This window comes from Watersipora subatra, chromosome 2 (genome assembly GCF_963576615.1).
Source record: "Watersipora subatra chromosome 2, tzWatSuba1.1, whole genome shotgun sequence".
Classification (NCBI taxonomy): domain Eukaryota; kingdom Metazoa; phylum Bryozoa; class Gymnolaemata; order Cheilostomatida; family Watersiporidae; genus Watersipora; species Watersipora subatra.
The window spans coordinates 53,775,358-53,785,056 of record NC_088709.1 but is presented as its reverse complement, the minus strand read 5'-3'; positions in this window follow the sequence as shown (position 1 = coordinate 53,785,056).

Genomic DNA, 9,699 nt, shown 5'->3' with positions numbered 1-9,699 from the left:
CCTGATCTCTAATGCTATGGCATTTCTGATCAGGTCCTGTTGTAGCGTAGCCAACCCTTAGCCTTCCTTAGGTATCTCCCAAGCAGTCCTTACTTGAAGCTAGATCAGTTTTGGTAGAATGGTCCTGACTAAGCCACCCAGGCAGGCATAAACGTGATCAGTCGGTGTGAGTGAATTTAGCCTATTTATTATATATAATCATGAATACATGTTGCACAGCGTCGCCCACTTACATAATGATTACATAACACCTAATTACGTTGCGGCAAGCCTGTGAGGCAGGCCTAGATATGCAGTGTTACATAATAGGGTATAATAGAAAAGCACACATAAGGTTGTAATACAGAACATTGATATCTAAGGATAAGAGCATAGTTAATACATTTGTCTAGTCCTCCACAATATATATATATATATATATAAAAAATTGTTTCCTCACCCCCGAATACCCGTATGGGTGGTAAATTCTGCTCTAACTCGGGTCTCCTACCAGAGACCTGGGAGTTTGAGCACTCGCCTCAAGATCTTAGCTGTTCCCAATAGCGCACTTTTCTGCAACTCACCTGAGTTGATTGCTGTTGGTATTTGGGCAAGCCACATTTTATGCGCCGGTGTTATTGCGCCCAGTGCCCCAATGACTACTGGGATTACAGTTGTTCTTACATTCCAGCATTTTTCAATTTCTTCTCCAGAAAGGGAGATATTTATATATCTATGTATGTATCTATTTATATATCTATTTATGTATGTATATATATATACATATATATATATACATACATATATACATATATATATATATATATATATATATATATATATAAAGTTTATTAAAAACTACAGGTTAAAATCATTACTACTATTAGTTTCATGCAATCGTGTTGCAATCTTCAGGTAGAATGACTAAAATGTATAATGTACAAGCTATAAAATTACTTAATAAAGCTGAGGGCTTAATACTATTGTGTGATATATATATATTATAGTATACAGCAAATTATGTAGTCAAATTATGTTATTGAGCTAATTAGATGTTTTCTGGCATGCCGGCATGTGGATATTAGCTCACTTCTAGTGTTAAGGCTGGCTAACTTCGGTTCGAATATGATGAAGTACTTTTCCCATAGACATAACTGGCAAGATTTTGTTGATGTGTTGTAAGATCGCGCTCTTTTGATGATCTTCCAGGTTATATTATAGCGAATGTTCTTGTCTTTTAAGTCCCATATGTATTTACTCAATTCTGTTTGTAGCCTTTTAGTAGGATATTTAAAGGATGTATTGTGGTTGGCTAGTCTTGTTTTAAAAGTTGTTTCGGTTAGGCCTACATACGTTTGTTTCTCTTGCCCATCGCGTTCTTCAGACTCTACGGTTGCCTGATATACTATGCATTTTGAAAGGCATTCTCCATTTAGAGGGCAATTTTCCCGATTTTTGCAATTGCATTTTCTGTCGGTGTTGGTTGGTTGTGATAGTGCTTGTTTATTGTGCCCGCTAATTATGTGGTTGATATTAGAAGCACAGCTATAACTTAGTTTTACGGAGTTTTTGTTGAAGATTTTGTGTAATTTGTGTTCTGGTGGAAATTCTCTCTCCAGGATCTGGAAAAATTGTTTACCGATCATGGTGTTAACAGCTTTGTTGTTGTGTAATTTGTGTTCGGGTGGAAATTCACTCTCCATTTGTGGTTGCATCATCATCATGCTCTAATTGACTCAATTATTGAGCACTTTACTTTACAGTGTAAACCACATATACTATATATATATATATATAAAAAATATATATATATATATATATATAAAAATAATATATATATATATAGACTATATATAATATATTATATATATAGAATATATATAATATATATATATATATATATATATAGACTGTTGTTTATTCATTAGGCTCAGCTTACTTTTGTAGTCTATCAAGAATCACATGTAAGCCCATGTCTATTATTTTAGTGACATCTGTGATTGACTGGTTTAGAACATCAACTAGCCAGATATGCAAAAAAAACAGAAAATAAACGCTCCATTTGCAGATTATGGTTATGTACATAGTGTTGACACAAAATTTTGCATAAAACACGCAAATAAAATCACATGGAAAATGATAGCAAGTAGGCAAGCAAAAACCAAATGTGTCGACAAGCCTGAACAATGATGTTGTGTCTTCTAATATACAACCCTGATTCCTAAAGCTAAGAGCTGTCTGAAGTGGACTACTGAGCCGTAGCGATACTAACTGGTAGTCTAAACATTTTACTTGAACATTATCTTTATGGTAAATGGATTATGATATACCTTAAATGCACAAACCCTATTACCCAAACAAACAATAGAAAAACCATTTGTGGTTGCATTGTACTATAGCCATTTTTCTTAGTATCAAATCTACATATGATGTATTTTAACAATTCTAAAGCCAATTTAATCTATCTTATCCTTCAGTGTCCTATTTGGATCTGAACTGCAACATGATAAAAATGAATTTTTTTAAACTAATTTAATGTGAACTTGTTAAAGATTTTCATAAACATGACTTGACTTGGAGCTCTCTACATGCACATGTATTTTTCTATGTAATGCAAAAACACTGATTCAGTTCAAGCATGTACTCAGCTGCAATCTATTTCAATAACAGATTACCCAGTTTTTTCCAGTTAGAGTTTTCCCTCCTTGGAAGGTTGCATCTATGAGGTGTTAATCATGCCTCATAGCATTTCTCTAGAATTACTAGCAATTATCTGATACAACCTCCGGTAACTTCTCTTACTGCACCCTAAAACTTATGCTTAGTACCATGTGATTCTGCAAAAGAGTTGAAACCTGACAACAACAGAAGCTATGAAACATCCTGATAAAATACACCACAGTATAACAACTCCTTACCAGGTCTTTAGTATAACTACTAAATTGATGAAAACTGCCATATTTGGTAAAATCATCATTTATTAATATTCTAACATTATGACCGAACTAAATTATTTAGCGGAATGAAAGGTATATACTTTTGGTACTATGTTATGCAAATAAAATGTATGAATAAATCGAGTATTGAATAGTAATTTGAAAGTATTCAAACAATGTTGTTTTGGTATAATAAATCAAAACTCAAACCAAAAATGTTTAAAAATATTACACAGGCTCACAACAGCAGACTCATGTCTTTTGAAATAATTTCAACAAAATACATTTTTAATTAATTGGTTGAAAACATTTAACTCACAAAACAAAATGTAAACATGAAAAATTTGTTTAAAATGTACTAATACACATATTAAACTTACTTGTATTTCGTCTATATAATTTGTAAAAGCTTTTAATGATAAAAAAAACAAATATCTGGCAAGCCAATTGAATTATCGTTTTTGGAATTTCAGTACTTAATGCTACAATTTTTAAAACCTTGCCGTAGTATTATTAAACATATCAGTTGATGTTACACACATAGAATCAAAGTACTTGTTAATAAAATGTCGTTTGTCAATTTATATAAAGACTGTTTTTTGCATCATCATTACTTCTAAGAATTACAATTGTAGCTGAATGCTTTATGCCTATTTACCAAATGTATATGTAGAACAGTCTAAACAGATGCAACTACTGTGAACTAGTAAGTGCTGCAGCTTTATAACCTCGTTACATTTATATTACTGCTACACTTTCCTCTTTAGAAACTCTTTGTTTGCATTCAAACTTCTTTGCATTGGCCTGTTATCAAATTAGCTAATGTTTTACTTTTTCAGCGCTCTCTGAAGTTAGTACCAGTATCAGTTGGTATTATTTTTGAAATTTGCTCTTTTCAACTATATTTGCATTTATCTCAAATTTTTAACAAGTTACTAATGAGGTTTTAACTACATTACTAATGAGTTTATGGTCAAAACGCATACAGCGGTAGTCTGTCATTCTTGCTATAAACTTTGTAGTATTATTTTACATACCTAGTATTTAGGATCTTCAGTTAATAGCATCTATAAACTGTATGCAAAGTGAATACAGTGTCTTTCTTTTCGTGAATTTTAGCAAGTCAATAATCTTAACTTTCCATTTTATTGACTACTGCAGTTTAACTATGTTAGTTTCAAAAAACTGCAAGCATCAACTACTATAGCAATTTAATAAAAACGAGTTAATGTGAAACTAAAAGTTGTCCTTTTGTTAAAGCGTAGTGGTACAACTCCCAAATTATTAAAACATCACTTGAAGTTACTGTATCTTGCTGCAAAATGAGAAGGTAACTTATATGTAATTTTGTATGCAAAATATAAATATTGTGTGGCGTGCTCCAAGCAAATATGTCAACAGCATTGTTGCTTTTAGATGCAAGCTCATAATTTGTTTAAATAGGTTTCTTTCTAAATATTATTGCATATCTCCCAGCTGAAAATTTGGGATCTAGAAGCGACCACTAGCGGTGGAAACCGTCATGGTCAGGATACACTTGCCTGACCATAATGTTCCTGATTGCAACTCATAATTAATCACATTTGGCTAATGTCTAAAACTCTCTGTACCATTGTGCTCGATTTCTCAAAATAATGAATATCGATAGAGCTATTAATAATTCCCATACAAAAATGAGAAAAGTAAAATGATTGCAGACAGCTGTTATGATGAAAAAGACAAATGATTGCTATCAATTGGTTTTAGTCAAAACAATATTTGCATAGGAGGATGGCAAAATGGGTAAAACTAAAATTAATCTTTTTTTTAATAGTTTGTTGTTCGCCTATTTATTAAACTACCAACAAAAGCTCTAATAGAACCAGTTATACAACTATGTACATATGTTACACCATAATGTTATAGCAACATAGCAAGCCAATGTTATACGCATGTTTACACTCCAACATCCCAAAGTAATGTTTTTGTAACATTGCTGGGACATTTATTTGAAAGTAAAAACAATATAACACCATAATGTTTTAACTACATTGCAAGGCAACGTTATATAAATGTTTACGCTGGAACATTCAAAGGTAATATTTTGGGAATATTCCTGGGACATTCATTTGAATGTAAATATGATGTCACACCATAATATTCCAACTACATAGCAAGCCAATGTTATATGAATGTTAACACTCGAACATTCCAGAGTAACGTTCCTGTGACATTTCTGGGACATTCATTTGAAGTTAATGATGATGTCACACCATAATATTCTAGCTACATTGCTAGCCAATGTTATATGAATGTTTTCACTCGAACATTCCAGAGTAACGTTCCTGGGACGTTCCTAAGACATTCATTTGAAGTTAAATGTGCCGTCACACCATAATATTCTAGTTACAATGCCAGCCAACGTTATGTGAATGTTTTCAATTGAACATTCCAAAGTAACGTTCCTGGGACATTTCTAAGACATTCATTTGAAGTTAAATATGATGTAACACCATAATATTCTAACTACATTACAAGCCAATGTTATATGAACATTAACTCTCGAACATTCAAAAGTAACATTCTTGAAACATTGTTGGGACAATTATTTGAATGTAAATATGATGTCACCCCATAATATTCCAGTTACATTTCAAGCCAATGTTATATGAATGTTTTCACTTGAACATTCCAGAGTAACGTTGCTGGGACATTCCTGGGACATTCATTAATAATGTTCGCTAACGACGTTATGATAACGTTTCCAAAGTATATTCCTGTAACATTCTGCTGAACGTTATGATAATATTATTGCACAACATTCTATGCAACGTTCCTGTGACATTGTTGGAACATAATTCCACAATGATCATCAAATAACGTTTGTAGAACGTTATCACAATGTTTTTTTGGAACGTTATTTCAGCGTAACGTTACGGAACATCCCAGGAATGTTGTTGTTAGTTGGATATCCTGGTGAATGACAGGAGTTGCCCATTGTATTAGCAATTGCGAATGCAGTATAGAGTAGATATGCTGCTTTTACAATTATATTATATTCATGAATAAACTAACTTCTATTCATGAATAAAATATCAAATATATCCTGGGACATTCCTATGAAATTCATTTAAAGTTAAATATGATGTTACACCATAATATTCTAGTTACATTGCAAGCTAATGTTATATGAATGTTAACACTCGAACATTCCAAATTAACATTTTTGTAACACTGCTAGGACATTCATTTGAAAGTAAAATTGAGGTAACACCATAATATTCCAACTACATTGCTAACCAATGTTATAATAATGTTTGCACTCGAACATTCAAAAGTAACATTCCTGAAACATTGCTAGAAAATTCATTTGAAGTTAAATATGATGTCACACCATAATATTCTAGCTACATTGCTAGCCAATGTTATATGAATGTTTTCACTCGAACATTCAAAAGTAACATTTCTGTAACATTGCTAGGACAATCATTTGAAAGTAAAATTGATGTAACACCATAATGTTCTAACTACATTACAAGCCAATGTTATATGAACATTAACTCTCGAACATTCAAAAGTAACATTCCTGAAACATTGTTGGGACAATTATTTGAATGTAAATATGATGTCACCCCATAATATTCCAGCTACATTTCAAGCCAATGTTATATGAATGTTTTCACTCGAACATTCCAGAGTAACGTTGCTGGGACATTCCTGGAACATTCATTTGAAGGTAAATATGACGTCACACCATAATATTCTAGCTACATTGCCAGCCAACGTCATGTGAATGTTTTCACTTGAACATTTCAGAGTAACGTTCCTGGGACATTTCTAAGACATTCGTTTGAAGTTAATTATGATGTCACACCATAATATTCTAGTTACATTGCAAGCCAATGTTATGTGAATGTTAACACTCAAACTTTCAAAAGTAACATTCCTGAAAAATTGCTAGAAAATTCATTTGAAGTTAAATATGATGTCGCGCCATAATATTCTAGTTACATTGCAAGCCAATGTTATATGAATGTTAACCCTCGAACATTCAAAAGTAACATTTCTGTAACATTGCTAGGACATTCATTTGAAAGTAAAATTGATGTAACACCATAATGTTCTAACTACATTACAAGCCAATGTTATATAAACATCAACTCTCGAACATTCAAAAGTAACATTCCTGAAACATTGTTGGGACAATTATTTGAATGTAAATATGATGTCACCCCATAATATTCCAGTTACATTTCAAGCTAATGTTATATGAATGTTTTCACTCGAACATTCCAGAGTAACGTTGCTGGGACATTCCTGGGACATTCATTAATAATGTTCGCTAACGACGTTATGATAACGTTTCCAAAGTATATTCCTGTAACATTCTGCTGAACGTTATGATAATATTATTGCACAACATTCTATGCAACGTTCCTGCGAGATTGTTGGAACATAATTCTACAATGATCATCAAATAACGTTTGTAGAACGTTAAGACAATGTTTTTTTGGAACGTTATTTCAGCGTAACGTTACGGAACATCCCAGGAATGTCGTTGTTAGTTGGGATGTTATACACGCAGGCTGGTAGTGGTCGTCGCTCTCCCCTTCTAAGTCCTGTTGGATATGTCCAGAATACCATAGATCTATACGCGCATAATCTCCTCTGCCTACAAACCATGTTGTAGATGTCGCAGTCTTTCAGTCTTTCAGATGGTACCAGGCTCTCCGCATCTGGATACTTGGGCACTAACAAAATATCATACTTTTACAGTATCTTGATAACTTACTTGAAGTAAGCAGTAAAATTAGCAGCTACAAACCTCATAAGCTTACCATGGTAGTGGCAGTAGTTATAATAAGCCACTCTCAATGGACCTGGCTTTATTAGATCTTTTATTTCGTCAGCTTCGGTAACGCATTTGATACCAGTTTGCGGAATGGAATGCCACATGTCGTGATTTGTGCAGCATATGTTCATTTCTTTTTTACTCCACGCATGGCAATTCTCACACTTGCACCACTGCTGAACTGGTGGTGCCATGTAAACATCCTGTAATCAATAAAACAAACGTAATGATTACACGCATTCATTGATGTCGTTCTAAGGTGTATTTACGGTAAGGTTTCAATTTGGGAGTCAATTAGATTGCTAATCTAAAATCACGATATGAGTAAACGTTTAACAAAAATATAGGTATGTAAAATATATAAATACAAAACCAGCAATTCGAAGCATTGCTTTTGGTAGTTAATGATGAGCAATGATCAACCGATTTTACCCACTTCCTACGAGTGAAAATAATTTGTAATCATGACTCTAATTTACCAATGATTCAAAAAAAAATATTAAAGCTAGGTAAAACGGCAGATGAGCTATGAAACGATGATTGGAGATAGCAAAGAATTATCATTTTATTAATTAGTATATGTATTTATGACTATAAAAATTACATTTACTTAGGTATAGAAGACTCTAAGTTAATTTACCTCCATTCTGTCTTTCTCTACAGCAAAACGCTGCTGACGCCTGTCAGCTTTCACCATAGGCTGCCTGCTCCAATCTTTGACTAAAGGTTGCTCAGATAACTCTGAGTCGCAGTCGCTCGAACATGAAGCCATTTTAAAACTATAACTTGTATGTAGTAATTGGTGAAAAGCGCTGAACCAGTAACGGTGAGAATTCTCAATCGAATGAGAATCTTCGAGATCACAGACAACCCGTTTTACGAGTGATAACATTTATTACGGCCTATATAAAAATTTCGCGCTCGTGATTGGCTAACGAAGCGACCTCATATTTATCGCTCGTGGTTTCGTTTCAGAAAACAAACTTGTTACGTCACGAAATTGGCACCCGCTGGAACATGAGCTTTTTAAAAGAGGGCCTCATTCGAACGCATATATCTCTGGACAGGGTTGGTCTACAAAGACAAAAATGGCATCAAATTGTAGCTGATGTTTTAGCCTTTTATGGGTCCTAATTTCATTTTTTGACGCAACTACATCTTTAAGACCCTGGCGTTTCGAGCCTGACACTCCATCTGAAGAAGATCCTCAACAGAATCAAACCTCCCAGCAAGTAAGCACTGCCACTAGCCAGCTCTTATGTGCCAAGCTAGCTAGTAGTAAAAGTTTTAGCTTGAGAGTGATAGAACGAATATTATTATGTATGATTTTAATGATGATAATTATCGCCTCAATATTGCGAAAAAAATATTTACAGATTTTTCTCGAATGACAACATTAACAATTTTAATATTTAAATCTAGTGCTGCACTGATATACTGTTGGATAACATCGACCTGATGTATTAGCTTAGAATGAACTACGAACTACTATAGGATTAAATATATTAAAATTAGAAGTTAATGAATAGAAAACTTTAAAAGTCAAGCGGACGTTTACCAATCTATCAGAGATCACTATAATTCCTTGCACCAATTTCCTAATCAAAAATTAGCCTATAGTATAATAGTTTACAACCCCTTTTAAGCTGAGGGTAAGGAAAGTCTGCTTGCACCCCCTTACTTTGAAAGTGGGACCGAACATTTCGATCCGTGTTAGTACCTGATTAAAAAAAATTTGAAACTCCATTGCCGATACAATAAGGGAGACCTTGTGCCAATCAAATTATCATTAGTCAAATAGTCCGATAGAACAAACAATCAATAGCTCACCAATAACCATCAAACGACCGGAAGAATATAAACTGATGAAACAATTGGCGTGTCATAGCGATAATGAGCTTCATGTATGACGCATCTATAAATTGTCATGTCTAAACCAAAACAAACCAACAC